Below are 20899 nucleotides of genomic sequence, written 5' to 3' on the forward strand. Positions count from 1 at the left end.
TTAAGGTAGCTTAATCAATTTTGTTGACTTTAAAAAAGAACTCTTAGTTTCACTTGTTTTTTTCTATTGATTCTCTAATTTTTTATTTATTTCTGCTCTAATCATTTCTCTCTTCTGCTAACTTTGGCTTAGTGTATTCTATTTCTATTTATTTGAGGTATAACGTTAGGTTAATTATTTAATATTTTTCTTTTCATTTATGCAAGCATTTATTACTATAATATTCTCTCTTTAAGCTGCTTTTGTTGCATTCTACAAGATTTTGTTTTCTTTCCATTTTCATTTGTCTCAAGATTTTTTTTATTTCCCTGTTGACTTCTAGTTTCACCCAGTGGTTGTTCAGAAATGTGTTGTTTAAAATACACGTATTTGTGAATTTTTTAATCATTCCTTGTTACTGATTTCTAGTTTCACATAATTGTGGCAGAAAGACACTTGATAGAATTTCAGTCTTTCTAAATTTATTAAGACTTTTAACAGTTTATATTAAGGCAATATGAACTTTACTTCAATTGCATACAAATACTCTTCACCTTTACTTCTCTCCTCCTTCCCCATATTTTGTTATTGATATCCATTTTACATCTCATTATATTTAACATTATCAAATTATTGTAACTATAGTTACTTGAATACTTTTGTGTTTTAACTTTTACACTACAGCTAAAGGTGATATATGCACCCTTATTACAGTATTAGAGTATTCTAGATTTGACTATATACTTACCTTAACCAGTAAGTCTTATACTTTCATATTGCTAACTGGAACCCTTTTATTTCAACTTGAAGAACTCCCTTTAGTATTTCTTATAAAGCATATTAGTGATGATGAACACCCTCAGCTTTTGTTTGCTTGGCAAGTCTTTGTCTCTCCTTGATTCCTGATGGACATCTTTGCCAGGAAATATTTTCTTTGTTTGCAGGTTTAAAAAATAATTTAAGTTTGTAATTTGTCTATATTATCACACTCTTTCCTGGCCTGCAATATTTCCACTAAAATATCTGCTTATATTCTTATGGGTGTTTCTTTGCAGGTGATTTACCTATTTCTCTTGCGGTTTTCAAAATGTTGTCTTTGTCCATTAACTTTTGACAATTGAATTGTAAGGTGTCTCAGTGAAGACTCCTTATGTTCAATCTATTTGAAGTTTTGGGGGCTTCATGGAACTTGATACCCATTTCTTTTTCCAGATTTTGGTAATTTTTATTTTGTTCTTTCTTTAAATAAGCCTCTACCCCTCTTATTTTATCTGTTTCCTCTAGAAATCTTATAATGCACATATTGGTTACTTGATAGTGTCTCATATGTCTCACAGGCTTACTTCATTGCTTTTTATTATTGTTTCTTTTTTTCCTCTGACTAGATAATTTTGAATGATCTGTCTTTAAATTTGCTGATTCCTTCTTCTGCTTAATTAGTAGTTTTCAGCTCATTTATTGAATTCTTCAGCTCCAGAATTTCTATATGGTTCTTTTTTATAATTTATATCTCCATTGAATTTCTCCTTTTGTTCATATATCATTATCTTGATTTCTTTTGGTTGTCCTTTTGTGTCCTCACAGCACAATGAGCTTCTTTAAGACCATTATTTTCATTCATTTTTCAGGTAATTTGCAGATCTCTATTTCTATGAGGTGAGCCACTGGGGCTTTATTTTGGTCTCTTTTTAACATTCAAAAAAATGTTAATGTTTCTTGAAGACTTACATTACTGTTTTGGCAATCCAAGAAGTAGTCACACCTTCCAGTTTTTACTGATTGACTTTGAGAAAGAAACACTATTCTCTGTTAGTCCAGCTAGAGATTTAGAGAAACTCTCAGGTCTTTTATGTGGATGCACCCACTGTACTACTCTTGTTCCCTTTTTGGATGAAAGTTCTAAGATCATGTGCCTTCTCTTGATCCCACTAGTCTAGACTGGGTGCCTCAAGCTTCCTGTTTATTTTTCTTAGGGACGTGCCCTGAGCACTCTAGGTTGTGCACCTTCTCCCACTACAGGAGAGTCTAACTGGCTGCTGATATCTGTGTGCTATCTTCAGAGGCTAGCATGTACTACCTGTGTGGGAGTGCACACCATCTGCAGGAGAAGGTGGGGCACTAGCCATCGGTGGAGGGAACTGCTGAGGGCATATGTCAGCTGGTTGAGTAGATTCACAGTTGAGATGGGCCATGGAGTTTATGAGAATAACTCTTGATGGGTCTGAAAGTTGGTCAGTTGGATGTGAGGACGTTTGTTTAGATCTGTGCACCAGCTGCCATTAAGTCCCCTCCCCTATTCTCTTCTCCTGACTTCTCCCAGGGGACTCAGCTATTCTGAATCCCTCAGTGTTTTGGGTGGGGTGAGACAGAAGTGGGCCTCCTAGGCATTGTCCATCAAGGCCGGGGAAACCAAGTCCTCACTTCACTCTAAGTTTTCCCCATGAGAGAAATTATGGGTCAAGGGGCTCTCTCTTGCCAGTGAGCTGTACTGCTTTGGGAAAAAAATGACATGGATAAAGTGAAACTGTTCTTATTCTCTCCCATATATCTATTATGTTTTTGTTTTGCTTTTTTCTCCACCGAGGTGTTGCTGCCTCTCAATTGGACTCCCGAGCTCCCATAAAGGTATTCTTGTCTGTGAGTGGTTGTTAAAGTTGATGTTTATTGGAGGTTTGAAGGCTGGAATCTTCTATTTCATCATCTTCCTGATATCTGTCAGACACATCATTTAACAATATTACATACCGGCAATTTTCTCCTTTTGCTTTTCACTAAAGGAAATCATGATGTCAAAACCGTATGGCTGATGGTAGGGATTTCCAGCTTATGGCCTGGCATGTAAGAAGCTTGGAAGGCACCACTTTATTCTAATAAGTAAAAAGCTGAAAAAACTGAAAACTCAACACCATTTTTCAGAGTTGTCAAAATAGTGAGGTCACGAGGTAAATTGCCCCCAAAACTGGAGAAAATGACAGGTGAATACATGCAATTAGAATTTGTTAGAAAAAAAATCCCTGCAGGAACCAGTGCCAAGGCAGAGAAACTGTAATTATAAATGTAATTGAGGAATTACTCAAGACTTAGTGTGGACAAGTCTGAGAAGTTAAAACTCCAGGGGGCCTAGTAATCAGGGAGCCCCCATACTTTGTGAGTGTTACCTCCTGGAACTTTATCAGATTCTAATAGTAAATATTGAAGAAAAATCCTCTTGTGCTTCTGGCAGGGGTGGGTGACATGTAACTATTTTGAAATACCAGAGTACATTTTTTTCTTTTTTCCTCAGAGCCTGACTGACCGAGGAGAAAGAAAATACCCAATTCTGTCTACTTGAATATTTCAATATGGGACAAAGGAAATACCCAACTTTGACACACTCAAGATATTCTGTCCCACTTGAAGTGGAAAAAGACTAAGAAGTTCATAGTCCATAGCCACAGGTTCACTAAAATACTGACATCTAATTATCGGAGGATATAATGCTTCTTTCCTCTTTACACCCCAACCTTTAACACCACATTACTGAAGGCCTATTATTTGCAACAGCTCTTTTTACCCAATAGATCATGCCTAGCTATCAAGAAAATGTTTCAAGACATACTAAAAGTCAAAAAGCAATGTTTGAAGATAAAAAGCAAAGATCTGAACCAGATTCAGTTATGGCAGGGGTGTTAGAATTATCTAACCAGGAATTTGAAACAACTATGATTAATGTGTGAACGGTTCTAATGGAGAAAATAGACAGCATGCAAGAACAGATAGGCAGTGTAAATGGGAAAATTAAAACTCTAAGAAAGAAAAAAATGCTGAGATTAAAATAAAAAAAAAATCAACATTAGCAGACATGAGGAATGCCCTTAATGGGCTTATTTGAAGACTAGACAGTTAGAAAAAAACTTCCAAGCTTGGGATATCTCTATAGAAACCTCCAGAACTAAAGACCAAATATAAGATTGAATGAAAAAAAAGAACAGAACACTTAAGGACTATGGGGCAAATACAAAAGATGTAACATATGTGTAATGAGAATAGCAGAAGAAAAAACAAGAAATAAAAGTCAAATTAGCAATATTTGAAAAATAATGACTGAGAATTTCTCCAAAGTAATGTCAGACATCAACCCACAGATCAAGGAAACTCACAGAATACCAAGCAGGATAAATGCCAAAAATCTACATGCAGGCATATCATTTTCAAGCGATAGAAAATAAAAGATAAAGCAGAAGCCAGAAAGAAGCCAGAGGAACAAACTATGTTATCTGCAGAGAAAGAAATACAAGAACTACATCTAACAAAGAAGAGAGTGGAGTGAAATATTGTGTTAAAAGAAACAAATTGCCAACCTGCAATTCTCTACCCTATGGAATTATCCTTCAAAAGTGAAGAAAAAATAAAGACATTCTCAAACAAAAATTGGTGGAAATTTGTAGCCAGTAGACCTGCCTTATAACAAAGTTAAAAGTAAAAAGAGTTCTCTAGAGAGGAGAAAAAAATGTAGGTTAGAAACTCAGATCCACGTAAAGAAAGAAAGGGCATCACTGGAAGAATAATAAATGCAAAATAAAGCTTGTATTTTTAAAATTAATTTAACAAATAATAGTTTAATCAAAATAATAACAGCAACAATGTATTCAATTATGCATTTATATATATGTGTATGCTTATGTATAAGTTAATTCAATGGAAGAAATAATGCAAGGTACAAGGGGGAGAAATTAGGATTATTTTATTGTTATAAACTAGTCACACTGCCTTTGAAGTGGTATAGTGTTATTTTAAACTAGACTTGGGTTAGTTGTAAAAGTATCACAAACTCTGGAACCACCACTAAAAGAGGTAAGGAAAATGTGCTCAGAAAGGAGAGAAAATTGAATCTCATAAAATGCTAAAATAAAACCAAAACAGGCAGAAAAAAATTGGAGGATAAAAATAGTAATAAGAAACAGGGCAACAAATAGACTAAAATAACAAATGTTATATATATATATGCTACTATATATATATATAATATAGCATATATATATATGCAATTATTTTAATAATCACTTAAAAAAAAAGACAAGGTCTCCCTATGTTGCCCAGAGTAGAGTGCAGTGATGATTCACAGGCATGATTCCACTACTGATCAGCACGAGAATTTTGACCTGCTCCGTTTCTGACTTGGGCCGATTCATCTCTCCTTAGGCAACCTGGTGGCAGCCTGTTCCCAGGTCACCATATTGATGTGGAACGTAGTACAGATATTCCATCAGCATAGCTCACCACAGCCCAGAACTCCTGGGCTCAAGCTATCTTCCCACCTCAGCCTCCCGAGTAGCTGGGACCACAGGCATGTACCACTATGCCCAGCTCAATAATCACTTTGAACATCAATGGTCTCAATACAGCAATTAAAAGACAGAGATTGTCAGAGTTAATAAAAATATAGTACCTAACCATATATTATGTACAAGAAACCTACTCTAAATATATAGAGTCATATAGATTAAAAGTAAATGCCAGGGGAAAGACAGACCATGCTAATACTAATCAAAGGAAAATGAGAGTAGTTAGATTAATTTCAGGCAGAATAGATTTCAAAGCAAGCAAATTTATCAGAAATAAAGAGAGGCATTACATAATGATAAAGGGATTGCTTCTCCAACAACATACAACAATCTCTACCATGTATGCACCTAAAAACATGGTGTCAAAATACATGAGGCAAAAACTAATAGAACCTCAAGGATTAATTCACTATTGTAGTTGAAGACTTCAACATCCTTCTTTCAGAAATGAATAGATCCTCCACACATATAATTAGTAAGAACAGTTAACCTCAATAAAATCATCAATCAACTAGATGTAATTAACATCTATCAACTATTTCACAGAATATACATTTTTCTCAAGCTCACGTAGAATATTCACCAAGAGAGAATACATTCGGAGTCATAAAACTCATCTTAACACATTTTGAATTATAGAAATTATATAATACCTGCTGTCAGATTACAATAAAAATTAAACTGGAAACCAGTAACAGAAAGAGAGTTGGAAAATGCCAAAATATGTATAGATTAAACAAGACACTTCTAAATGACACATGGGTTAAGAAAAAACCTCAAGAAGAATTTAAAAATATTTTGTATTAAATACAAATAAAAGCACAAATGATCAAATTTTATGTGATGTAATGAAAGGAGTGCTTAGAAGGAAATTTATAGTGTTGAACATACATATTAGAGAAAAAAACCCCTGAAAATAATAATCTAAACGTCCACATTAGGAAACCAGAAAAATAATAACATATTAAATCTATAGTGATTAGAAAAAAAAAGAAACAGAAATTAGAGCAGAAATTAGTGAAATTGGAAACAATAAAGCAGCAAAGTTAATGAAATCAAAAGATAACTATGAAGGGACCAATAAAATTGATAAGCCTCTTGTCAGGAAAAAAGACAGAAGACACAGTTTACTAATATAACAAATCAAAGAGGAAATATCACTATGCATCTCATGGACATTCAAAGGATAATAAAGGAATAATCTAAACAATTCTATGTCCACAAATTTGGTAACCTAGATAAAATGGACCAATTCTTTGAAAAACGTAATCTGCCCAAATGCACACACCAGAAGTAGACAATCTGAATAGGTGTATCACTATTGATGAAATTGAATCAATAATTAATAATCTTCTCAAACAGAAAATACCAGGTTTAGATGGATTCATGGGTATATTCTACCAAACATTAAAGGAATTAAATGATATCATTTTTTAACAGTCTCTTCCAGGATATAGGAGCAAAGGAAATACTTCCTAACTTACTCTATAAGATGAGCATTACTGTAATACCAAAACTAGACACAACATTACAGGAGAAGAAAACTAGAGACCAACGTCTCCCATGAACTTAGAAGCAAAAATCTTAACAAAATGGAAATAAATGGAATCAAAGACTATATAAAAATAATTATACACCATGACCAAGTGAGCTTTATTCCAGGTATGCAAAGCAGTTTCAACATTTGAAAATCAGTTAATGAAATCCATCACATCAATAGGTAAAAAAAAAAAAAAATGATATGGTCATATCAATAGATAGAGAAAAAGTATTTGATGAAATCCAACAGCATTTCATGTTAAAAACTGTCGGTACCCTAGGAATGAGGAGAAAACCTTCTCAAATTGATAAAAATATCTTCAAAAACCTTACGGCTAATATTGTACTTAATGGTGAGAAACTCAAAATTTTCCCACTAAGATTATGTACGAGGCATGGATGTCCCCTCTCATCACTGCTTTTCAGTGTTGTACTGGAACTAGCTAAGGAATAAGAAAAGGAAATAAAGGAAATACACAGGCAAAAGACCCAGAATAGCCAACACAGTGTCGAAGGAGAACAAAGTTGGAGGATTGACACTACTCAACTTAAATCAAGACTTACTATGAAGCTACGGTAATAAAGACATTGTGGTTTTAGTGATGGAATAGACAAGGAGATCAATGGAACAGAATAGAGGGCCCAAAAATAGGCCCACACAAATATAGTCAACTGATCTTTGAAAAAGGAACAAAGGAAATAAAATGGTGGAAGGAGTCTTTTCAACAAATGATATTGAAACTGGAAATACACACACACAATATAGCCATCAGAAAACTCAACTCAATATGGATTAGAGACCTAAATGTAAAACGCAAACTATAAAACTTTTAAGTGGTAATATAGGAAAAATCTACATGATGTTGGGTTTAGCAATGACATTTTAGATTTAAAACCAAAGGCTCTCAATGCAAGAAAGAATTGATACATTGGATTTCATTAAAATGAAAATTTTTTGCTTGTGTAATATACTGTCAAGAGAACAGGAAACCAAACCGGAGATCAGGAGATGGGATTTGCAAAAGACACATTTCACAAAGGACTGTTATCCAAAATATTTGGAAGAAACTCTCAAAATTCAACTGTTTTAAGATAAGCTAAGATGAGAAAACAATCTTATTTAAAGATGACCAAAGACATTAACAAGCACCTCACCAAAGAACATATTTAGATGGTTAATAAGCATATAAAAAGATGACCCGCATCATATGTTATCAGAGAAATACAAGTTAAAGAAACAATGAGACACCTCTACATCCCTATTAAAATGGCCAGAATCCAGAACACTGATGACATGATTTGGCTGTGTCCCCACCCAAATCTCATCTTGAATTGTAGCTCCCATAATTCCTATGTGTCATTGGAGGGACCTGGTGGGAGGTAATTGAATCATGGAGGAAGATCTTTCCCGTACTGTTCTCATGATAATGAATAAGTCTCATGAAATCTGATGATTTTATAAATGGGAGTTCCCCTGCACATGCCCTATTGCTTGCCACCATGTAAGACATGACTTTGCTCCTCATTCACCTTCAGCCATGATTATGAGGCCTCTCCAGCCATGTGAAACTGTGAATCAATTAAAACTCTTCCTTTATAAACTACCCAGGCTTGGGTATGTCTTTATTAGCAGCCTGAGAACAGACTAACACAGCTGACAACATCAAATGCTGGTGCAAATGTAGAGCAACAAGAACTCTCATTCACTGCTGGTGGGAATGTAAAATAGTACAACCACTTTGGAGGAGAATTCCAGAATTTAGTTTAAAATTCAATGTATTCTTACTATATGATCCAGCAGTTGCATTCCTTGGTATTTACCCAAATGAACTGAAAAATTATGTTCATACTAAAACCTAAACACAGATGTTATTAGCCACTTTAGTTATAACTGCTAAAATTTAGAAGAAACCAAGATGCTTTAGTAGGTGAATGGATAAATCAACTATAATACAACTCAACAGTGGAATGTTATTTAGCTCTAAAAGAAAATGAGCTATCAACCAATGAAAAGACATGGAAGAAACTTAAATATTTATCACTAAGTGGAGGATGCTAATCTGAAAAGACTACATGCCCTATGATTCCAACAATATAACATTCTGGAAAAAGCAAAACTATGGAGACAGTAAAAAATTAGTCGTTTCTAGGTGTTAGGGGAGAGAGAGGAATTTACAGCTGAGGCACAGAGAATTTTTAAGATAGTGAAATGATTCTGTATGATACTATAATGCTGGATACATGTCATTATATATTTATCCAGACCTATAAAATGTACATGACCAAGAGTGAACCCTGATGTAAACTATGGATTTTCGGTAGTGATAGGTAAATGTAGGTTCAATAATAATAATAATATATATACTACTCTGATGGAAGATATTGATAATTGTTGAGGCTATGCATGTTTCAGGGCTACAAGGCATATGAGAACTCTCCTTTCCATCCAACTTTGTTGGGAACTTAAAGTCTGTTAAAAAAGCAAGCAGATAAATTGCCATTCAACATGACAGCCTCTAACAACATCTGACTTTTAGATTTAAACTAAAAAGTAAACTATAAAGTTCTTTTGGACAATCTTGTCATGGAAAGTGTTAAACTGAAAACACTCTTTTATTAAGCTATATATGCCTCTTAAATCACTAGGTTTTTCTTTTATAGTTATTTTCCAATAAAGAAGCAACACGTATATTAAGAGAAACTACATTGATGGTTGGAAATTCAGAATAAATTTTCACAAAGACAAAAAGAAGGATTTCAGATGTAGATTATATTCTCCATCTAATACACAATATCTATTTAATAGTCATTGAACTGTATTAACAAGTAAAAATAGGACTCTATTTCTCCGGACCTTGAAGGTTTTTTGGCAAAAGTTTGTATATAGAAGAGGAAGATTGTATGTCCTCCTTGCTACTTTGACAAATTTCTAAATTGAAAACTATTTATACAATGAAGTAGTAAATAATTCAGTAAATAATTATTTAGTTTGATTCGATTATTGAATGCATTAGCTAACCGTGAGTGTAGGAATTTCCCCCAAACGCAAATATTAGAGTAGACTGTGTTTCCAAAGCTGAGAAACAATATCCACTATCTCTGCTTTAGCAATGTGACTTGCTTTCTCCTTGTCAAAAAATGCTACTTATTATCACTATCCTTGAATTTGGTCTGTCTAGGATGACCAAAGTTCCTGATTTGCCCAGGAATGTACTTTTTTGGTAGTGAAAATCCTGTATCCAAGAAAACACCTTAGCCCCAGGCAAAGAGAGATAATTAGTGAACCTGTCTATCTTCCCCCCACCAACCCCCTTCCCCAGCTGTGAGTAATAGCATGTGGTGAAAGCAAGCTTTATAATTTGTGAGGCTGGGCTTCAGATTACTTTTGCCTTTACTGTTTAGAACACTCCTTCTTATATCTAGTTTCTATGCTGTGAAGAAACCCAAGAAGCCACATTTGGAGGCCCAATATCAGTCTAGGCATTCTCTGGAATCTCAACAACAGAAGAAGGAGGAAAAGCAGGAAGGCCCCAGGCTAACAACCTCAGCTGATCTTCTAGTCCACAGCTAGACTAACTGACAGCCTTTTAATTGAGGGCTTTTTGGAAATTCCAACCATTACCATGCCCCAGATGACACCACATTAAGTTAAAGAACACCCTGGTTCATCCACACAATCATGAGAGATAATTAATGGTTGTTATCTTAATCTTCCAACTTGTGAGATGGTTAATTATGCAGCAATAAATAATTGTAACAATGAATCACAAAAGGTCAGCAAGTACTAGGAAGTAAATATCTAAATATTAAATGCTGTGCGTGGTGGAAAAAATGTTGGACTTGCAATCACTTTGCAGATTTAAAGCTTCAGATCCTTATTTGCTAGCTGAGATCTTTTGAACAAATTACTCTCATTTCTTCCTCAATAAACTGGAGATTATGATACTTTACAAAATTTTAGGAATTGCCAAGCAAGATGATGCATATGAAAAAACTTTAAACCACACAAAGTACCACATGAATACAAGACTAAGTTGCTACATCAGTCATAAAGAAACATCATGTTACCCTGTTTTTGAACTGTAAATATAAGAAAATGTCTGTTTAGAATATGAATCTTATTAAAGAGGGGCAGTTTAGAGAAAGGTGAGTTGCAATTTATTTCCTAATAAAATCTTTTGACTTCCATTCCAATAGGGAAGCAAAACACTACATTCAGTTTTTAGCTTATCCAAGTACGCTAAGCTACTTTGTACAATATGAAGAAATATCCTTTCATGTTCACTAAGACCTCATAAAATTATGTTAGACCTCATGTGACTCTTCCACATTACATCTTACTATGGATTTTTCATTTTTCTATTTTAAAGTTTTAAAGTTTACTTTGCTTTCACCATTAAATTTTCATTAGTTTCCTATTTTTGTTTATTTTCTCTGTGATATGGGTAACATAAAGAGGATAATTCAGATTAAGTATCACATGGCTTCTAGAGTTTATGATGATACAGAAAGAAAGCGATTCCCTTGGCTGAAGGGCCTTTCAGTGAAAGAGGGAGTGTTGTGTTTCAAAAAGATATGAATATGAGATATGAGATCCATTTTTTGTTTTTTTTGTTTGTCTATTTTTTTTTTGCCAGGGAATTTTTTTATTTTTCTATTTGATTGGTAAGCAGAAATATCAAATCATAAAAATTTTAATTAAAAATTTAATAAGCTTTTGGAAAGAAGCAACCTTCTAACTGCCACAACTTCCTATAAAAATAAAGATAAAAACAAATCAAAAGAAAGCCATAGTAGTGTGTTGTAGTGCATTTCAGAGCATGGAAAAAATAAGGCTGAGATTTTGCAAGACAAAAATATTTTTATGTTTTTCATGGTTGGTATAATGCTGGGACTTTTTAAACTTGTTATAAAGGACCTGTTAAATTTTACTGCTGAAGTTGGAGAGAGGAAAATTACACACATGGGGTCTTTAACAGGTTTTGTGCCTAACAGCTTTGACACTATCCCACTGATTTTTGTCCCTGCCCTGATGGGTAGCCTTGAGTAGTGTCTGTTGTCTGGAGTCTAATGTCACAGCAATTAAATTCCCACAGGAAGCAGCAGCTTTAGAAGATGTGATTAGATTGGAGACACTGATGCTTGTTTTGATTTTCAAAATGCATCATCGATCACGGCTACTGATTTCAGCAGCAGCTCTAGCTGAGGAGAGGTGTGGGCTAAGCGTCTGGCTTTATATTTAACTTTGGGGAAAATGAAGTCTTCCCTTGCCTATCAAGTCTTTACTCTGATATGTGGCCAATGCCTTTAGCAGATAATCCCAAAGATGTCAAATAACCTTTATTTCCCAGAGGTCATGTTGATCTTTTTCTTCTCATTCTGACCTCAGAACAGACCTATTCATTTTACATCTGACAACAGACTGTGAGAAAATAGAGTAAGTTTTAGCTTTTTCCAGGGCTTATGGGAATGCTTGTTGTTGTTGTTGCTGTTAATATGCACCTCCCACCCCTTTGAATGTGTTTCTTGTGTGTGTGCATTTGAGTGTGCTCTGTGTATGTATTATTATCCATAGCTCAAGACATATCAAAGAAACTAAATCCACCGATTTTTAGAAACAAAGAAAACTATGATTAACACTAGGTAGTTTCTTAGTGTGACGAGATATTCTAAATACCATGGTTTGATCATAACATTGTAGGCATGTATCAAAGTAACATTTATACCCCATAAATATGTACAATTATTATCTATCAACGAAAAGGAATTCCAGGAATGCATTTTCTTGGCTTTGTTGTAAACATTTCCTGATTTTCATATTATCTGTTTTCAAGATTCCAGAGAATGCCTAAACTGATATTGGTATAAATGCAAAAAGAAAAAACAAGAGAGTGTGCTGGGAAAGAGAAAAACTGTTGGGTAATCAGTCTCACATATGTTCCCCTGCAAAAAAAATCAGCAAGCTTGTAGTTAACAGGCAAGACTTTCTCCAGCTAACATTTTGAAGCAGATTCCTCTCTCCCACCGCTTCCACCTCCAAAATTGCATAAAGTATTGTTCAATGGGCCTATGTATTTGAATATGAATTTAAATGAGTCTAATTATGACATTGAATGCAACAAACCGCCTTATATACAGCTATCTTTACAAATAGAACATCATATATTGAAATAAAATGGGAATATTAACATATATTTTGTATGTATATGCACATAAAGTAAACTGTGGAACTAAGTGATTATCTGACCAATTATAGAATTGAAGTTAACTTCTACTATTGAAAATACCCTAGCTTTCCCCTAAAACAGCATCAAAAAATAATGTATTACCCCAACTGACAAATTATCCTGTTTTATTGATGTTTGCCTCACCATTATTTCAATATTATTTTAAAAATGGAAAGTCAAAAAGTTACTATTTCATTTTTAGTGTGTTTATGAAAACAGACATGCAATAAATAACATTGGGAATCCTTATATATTTTGGATATTAACTTCTTATCAGATATATAATTTGAAAATATTTTATCCCATTCTGCAGGTTGTCTCTTTACTCTGTTGATTGTTTCTTTTGGTGTGCAAAAAGCTTATTTTTTTTTTTTTTTTTTTTGAGGAAGAGTCTTGCTCTGTCACTCAGGCTGAAGTACAGCAGCTCAATTTTGGCTCACTGCAACCTCCGCCTCCTGGGTTCAAGCAATTTTCCTGCTTCAGCCTCCCAAGTAACTGGGACTACAGGCGTGTACCATCACACCCAGCTAATTATTATCTTTTTAGTAGAGACAGCATTTCGCCATGTTGGCCAGGCTGGTCTCAAACTTCTGGCCTCAAGTGATCCTCCCACTTGACCTCCCCAAGTGCTAGGATTGCAGATGTGAGCCACCGCGCCCAGCCAAAAAGCTCTTTGTTTAATGCAGTTCCATTTATCTATTTTTGCTTTTTTTCCCCATGTTTTTATCGTCATGTCTGAAAAATCATTGCCCAGACCAATGTTAAGAAGATAGATACACACACACACAAACACACACAGACACACACAATGAAATACTATTCAGCCTTTAAAAAGAAGAAAATCTTTTCATGTGCCTCAACATCAATGAACCCCGAGGACATTACACAAAGTGAAATAAACCAGCCACGGAAAGAGAAATACCACGTAATCTCACTTACATGTGGGATCTAAAGTAATCTAACTCATAGGTGCAAAGAGCTGAATGGTAGTTGCCAGGGTTTGGGGGAACAAGAAAATGGGGTGGAAAGTGTTCAAAGTAATATTTAGACAGCATGAATAAGTTACAGAGATCTGTTATACATCATGGTGATTATAGTTAGTAGTAATATTTTTGAAAACTGCTAAGTAGATTCTACATGTTCTCACTACCAGAAAATAGCTATCTGAAGGGGTCTATGTGATAATTTACTTGATCTAATCATTTCACAGCATGAAACTGTATCAAAACACATTATATATCATAAACATATACAATTTTTATTTATCAAATATACCTTACTAAAGCTGAGGAAAAACAATTAAAAGGGAACACTGAATAAATTTGATGTATTCTACACATACACTTAAGAAGACTGGAGAAGAGTAGCAGTTTAAAATTTCAGCTCGTCCTAAAATATTTTAAATGTACTGATATATCTATCTAGATATATATTTATGTATACATATAAATAATATACATACAAATAAAAATATATTGTACTATGTTATATAATATTGAATATATAATACTAAAAATGCACTGATTTATATATATATAATCTTCCTTATGTAAAAACTGCCTCTCAAAAAAAGAGAATAATGTATCTACAAATGATAATACAGTGTTTCAGCATGTGCATTCTTCATCTACACAGATATGAGTTCAATAGCTGGCTCCACCATTGAATTTTGTAATTTTAGGAAATATACCTAATCTTGTTAATCCTCAATTGCCTTAACTGTAAATGGGGATTACAATAACACTTAACTCTCAGGGTTGTTGTGAGGATGTAATTAGGTAGCAGACATGAGTCGCTTTACTTGACTGAATGATACATAGTAGGAAGTCAGTAAATATTAGCAACTGCTAGGCCAGCTGTTTAAGTGGAATATTTAAGAAATCATAACTTTAAATGTTACCTTGCTGTAGGAATGAATCCTTGGTCAGTTTATACATATTTCTCTTGGTAGCCAACTATGAATCAGCAATATGCTGGGTGCTTAGGACACTAATTAAATTAAGGAAAATTCTCAACAAAGAGTTTGGAATGGGACACAAGAGAAGAATGATACACACATACTCACACACAAGACAGCAATGGAGAGCTTCGCTAGGTATGTAGCAACATCAAAGAGGAGCACTTTAAGTGCCCCGGGTTCCTCACCCTTTCTAGAGGAAGCAATGACAAGCTATGTCACAAAGGATATGGAGACATGGAGACATTAATCAGGGTGTCTGTCTTGGAAGAATGTTCAAAACCGAGGGGCTATTAGCATGAGCAAATGCAGAGAGGTAAGAAATAATTCAGTGGGTGGTCTATAGCTAAAAGCATGAGATGAAGAGCACAACTGATAAGATCTGGAGAGTCAGGCAAAGGTCAGTCACTGAGGACCTTGAACTTCCTGTTAAGATGCTCTGACTTTATTTTCTGGATGATGGGTAGCGGGTAAGCAGCAGAGAGATGTAGTCAAACTCTGCATTTTAAATAAATAATCCTAGCAACAGTGGAATGGATGAATTTACAAGAGTCTCTGAGACCAATTTAAGTTGGTTCCTTAATCCTCAAAGTGGAATATGATTTGGGTTAAGAACCTGAGTCAACCAAGTGGGTTAGATTATTACACCAGGCCCCTTTTTTTTTTTTTTTTTTTAAGAGAGCAGATAGGAATGTGCCTTTCTTTCACAGCACATACACTGACTACTTCTTTTACTTATCAGATGCTATTTCTACTTCACCTCAAACCATATTAGTAATTAACTGGTTTGATAATGCCACTGCAAGAAAATGAAGCCTTTAGAAAAAAAATCTCAGACTGTTGAAGTGGATTGATATTGCTGTACTCAAAGCTGAGTCAATTCTAGAAAATATTGCTCATGACCATGTTACATATGCACACAAATATACACAGATGAATGGGCATGAAATTTATAAAAAATGAAAGTCCCAACTAGAGAAGAAAGAGGCTAAGGATTTTGTGCCATAAGAAATAAGAAAAGAACTAGGATAAAGTGAATTGATAATGGAAGAGATCTTTAAGGTTGAACTGATACTATAAATGAGACTCATTCATCAATATGACTTATTCATTCATATTTTGATATGTGACCAGGAAGTTTTGTTGGGTGTAATATCAAATTTTTGTCAATGCTAAATATTTATTTTTTGTAACAACTTAGTATACATTAGTATCCATGATGTTCGTCGGATATAACAATGAACAGAATGATTTGAAATAAGAGACATGGCTTTAATGATCTCAGGGTTAATGATCTCAGAATTATGTGAGAATTTTACTCCTGGGCATAACAGATTAAGAAGTCAGGACATAAAATATGTATATAATATCAGATATATAATCCTGAAATAGTGACAAGGTGAATTGTGTGATATTATTGAATATTTTATCCTATCATTTTAAAGATATAATATTACAGGCATCAACAATATAATGGTATCATTGTATAAAGATTAAGTCATGCCAAACTCACTAATTTTTTTGAGTGCCATTTGATATACAATATTGAAAACTATAATACAGCATCAATATTGAAAACTATAATACACATGCAAACATTCACACACACACACACATTCTTTGAGAACATCTGCTGTAAATGTTAAAAAAATACTGACTAAAGTGCGACACAACTAGTGAGTTGAGAGTACATAAGATGACAGTTTCATAGAGTAATAGGAAAGAAATAGAAAAAAGTAGTGTCTGCCTTTATGTTTGAAGACAATTTAGTAATAAGAATTTTGAGTGTTTAAAGAAGCAGCTAGTGGTTTTGGGAAAATATAAATGATTAAGGCACCTGGTAAAAATAGGTTGCATATCAGTGAAGGTATTACAGAGTCTCCTGGAACTGTTGAACCCAGAAATACACCTTACTCTCTTTCTCCCTGTATATATCATCCCTTGACATCAGTGGGGGTTGGTTCAAGGATTCCCTGTGGATTCCAAATCCAATGATGCTCAAGCCTCTTATTTAAAATGGTGCAGTATTCGCATATAGGTTCCACATATCTCTAATGCAATGTAAATGTGTAAATGCTAGGAAAATAGTTGTTATACTGTATTGTTATTTAATTTTATAGTTTGTGTTGTATTTTTATTTTTTATATTTTGAATATTTTTGATTTTTGATGGGCTGAATCTGTGGATGTGAAACTGTGGATACAGATGTATTTTATATATATATACATATATACACACACACATATATATATACATATACTCTATATGTACATGTATGTACATATAGGCATTCACCACATAATGCTTTGGCTAAGGACAAGCAGCACGTACCAGGATGGTCCCATAAAATTATATTACCATCTAGATGATCCTGACCCTGTGTAGGCCTAAACTAATGTGTGTGTTTGTGTCTTAGTTTTTAACACAAAAGCATAAACAATAAATTTAAAAATAGAGAAAAATTTATAGAATAAAAGTATAAAGAAATAAACAATTTCTGTACAGCTGAATGTGTTTGTATTTTAAGCTATTACAACAAGTCAAAAAGTTAAAAAATTTTAAAGTTATGACGTAAAAAGTTATAGTAAGCTAAAGTTAGTTATTACTGAAGGAAGAAAAATGTTTTTAAAGAAATTTCGTGTTGTCTATGTGTGAGGTGTTAAAGTCTACAGCAGTGTACTGTAATGGGTAGGTCTCCACGTTCATTCACCACTCACTCAGTGACTCACCAAGGGAAACACTCAGTCCTGCAAGCTCCATAGATGCTAAGTGCCCTATACAGATGTGCCATTTAAAAAATAGTTGTCTGCCTATTCTTACTATATATTTTCTATGTTTAGATAAGTTTGGATACACAAATGCATACCTTTATGTTTCAATTACCTCCAGTATTTAGTACAGTAACATGTTGCACAGGTTCCTAGCCTAGGAACAATAGGTTATACCATACAGCATAGGTGTCTAGTACACAATACCATCTAGGTTTGTGTAAATATACTCTATGATGTTCACACAATAAGAATATTGCCTAAGAAGGCATTTCTCAGAATGTATCTCCATTTTTAAGACAGACATCACAGTACTCAAATGACAGTTGCATTTTTTCATATAGCAGGTATTTTTAATGAGTACATCTGATAAACAACAACAAAATTAATAAAAGTCTTTTTAACTGAGGACTTCCTAATCGAATGAAGAGAAACAAAGGTATATTAAAATTACCAGATAATTTCTCTTGAAAAAAGAACATTAATGTTATTTATACACAGCAGTAAACATACCTTTAAGTTTAGGAAAATCATATTAAAAAGCAGAGAACTATTTATTAATAAATAAAATTATTAAATAGAATACACTTGTTGACATAGGATGATGTCATTATGTTGATGAGTAACTTTTGCAAAAGCAACATTGTTTTATCTTTTTGGGAATTTGAAGACAGTTGAGTTAAATAGATGATTTGAAGTAAAATATTAATGGTTGAAAAGAGATCTACCCTGCCTCTTATTTAATTGTGTATGGGTTTTTTGTATTATTTTCTTTTGTTTTTAACTGATGTTTGATACGAATTTCCATTTAAATGCAGTAATGTTTATATAATATTGGCCACAATATGCATCAAACATAACCAAAAAGAAAGAAAGAAGAGGGAGACAGGAGAGAGTAAAATAAAATAAAACAAAGAAATGATATTTTTTCAGCAAATAACATTTAATTGTGATACACATGTTTTCATGTAAGTACCGTATCACAGAAAAAAAATACTGTAAGCTTAAATACAGTCTCAAGATTGTCAGGAGAACTGATTAATTTTGCTCTCACTCCCATTTTCTCAACAATCTTTGTCTTCAGAGTGGATAAATGCAGTGTCACTCTGGGTTCGCTTGGCAATCTTAAAATTGTCACAAGAATGGATTGGGTGCCGTTTCCTCTCCTTGTTACAATCTTTGTCATGAGCTCTCACAGACCTTTTAATGCCTGATATGCTCTCATTCTCATTACATATTCTCATTCCCATAACAAAGATTATAATGAAAGAAGAAAATGTCATAAAATTAATCCATTCTCATAACAGTCTGTAAGGAGGGCAGAAAATTGAGCAAAATTAATCCATTCTCATAACAATCTGAAGATTGTAATGAGAACAGAAAATGGCATGAAATTTATCCTTCTTGTGACAATCTTTAAATTGTAACAGGGCAGGAATGGGATACAAGATTAACAAGCCCCGGGGACAAAGGCTCTAACTAGAACTGAAAAATCATGCAAAATTAGTTTGGGTGTGTGTGTATGAGTGTGTGTGTGTGTGTGTATGTGTGTGTGTGTGTGTATGTGTATGTGTGTGTGTATGTGTGTGTGTGTTTGTGGTTGACAAAGACAGGAAAAGATCTGACATTATAATGTCTGGTTCCACTGGGATATCATATTAAAATTAGTAACTATTTTAAATTGCCTTTGCCTTAAAATATTAAAGCCTGACGCCTTTCCAAAGATAGTGATTTAAAACAAATATGGATGTTCACTCTTCAAGTAGACCCTGAGGTTAAACTATTTTAGTAAGTAGGATAGTAAAGAAAATGGAATTTGTTATTGCATTCGTGGATAAATCATTATTCAATAACTTTATTTTTAAAATTGTGACTTAAAATGAATAACAGCATATTTAACCTAATATAGAGCAATTGTTGTCTGATCATGAATTTCAACATATTTGTTTACACATCTTACCCATGTATTTGTGTGTACATATACTACACCCTACTATATTATGGCCTATTTTCACCAGCAAACATTAGTGGTCAAAGTAGTCAGGCTTTGGTTTACATTAACTTTTTAAAACTAGTTTACCTAATGTATAATTTCTTCACTTTCGTCACTCAATTAATTGAATTTGTGATTGCCTTTCACAGTGTTTTAGTTTTAAATTTTCTTATTTTCTAAAAGAAACTAAGGTCAGATAACACTCTCATAGGCCTACGAATCTGTTCAAGCAGAACATGAACAGCTTTTTATTTGTCTGTATAATTTGAATATAAACAATTTAATGATTTAATGTGCTACTTATTCTCACTTATTAAGGCACGCATATTTGCGCATGGAATCTATTTTAAAAATATTTATTTAACACTCATATGAAAACATGTATTATAAATAGATTTATGAATGTATGCACACTTTATAACAATTATAACCCTTTTTCCAGCAGTACAGGGCTTAAGCAATTATTTCAATTTCTTAACCGACGACCCATCATTTTAATGTATACATTAGGAGCTAATAATGAATGGCAATAATATTAAATATTTCAAAGACTTCTATTTGTGGAACATCAAAATGAAATGCCTCATTTATATTGTTTCCCCTTTTTTAAGACTCTGCACCTCCAATGTCATTTCAGAAAATTATCAGTATATCAGTGAAATTGCAATAAATTATTGAGATGTGAACCTATTTTATGATATTATCCTGATATTTTAAAAGGAAATATCTATTTGAAAAACCTCACTGTTATATGTAATTATTTTACTGGTTGAGAATGAATTATTGGACATCAATTTTCTTAAACATAAAAGATAATATTTTGAAAAATTGGAGGTATAGTTTAGCATGTTTAAATAATAGGCTTCTTTTTAGTTGCAGCTATTAGGTTTTTCCTATCTGAAGACTAGGTTTGAATGATTTGCTAAGCTATCTCTTCCATTGTTTTGTTTTGAAACAAGAATATACAATTGTAACTGCAATTAAGTTCTTTTTTGATAAAAATAAAATTAGAGACTAATCGAAATAAGCAAATCTGGACAGGATCATGGCTCCATATTCTGAGAAACATGCAAGGCCTGGGCTTAAATTGCCACCCATTTTTCAACATCCAG

The sequence above is a fragment of the Pongo abelii genome, chromosome 4 (genome assembly GCF_028885655.2).
Source record: "Pongo abelii isolate AG06213 chromosome 4, NHGRI_mPonAbe1-v2.0_pri, whole genome shotgun sequence".
Lineage (NCBI taxonomy): Eukaryota > Metazoa > Chordata > Mammalia > Primates > Hominidae > Pongo > Pongo abelii.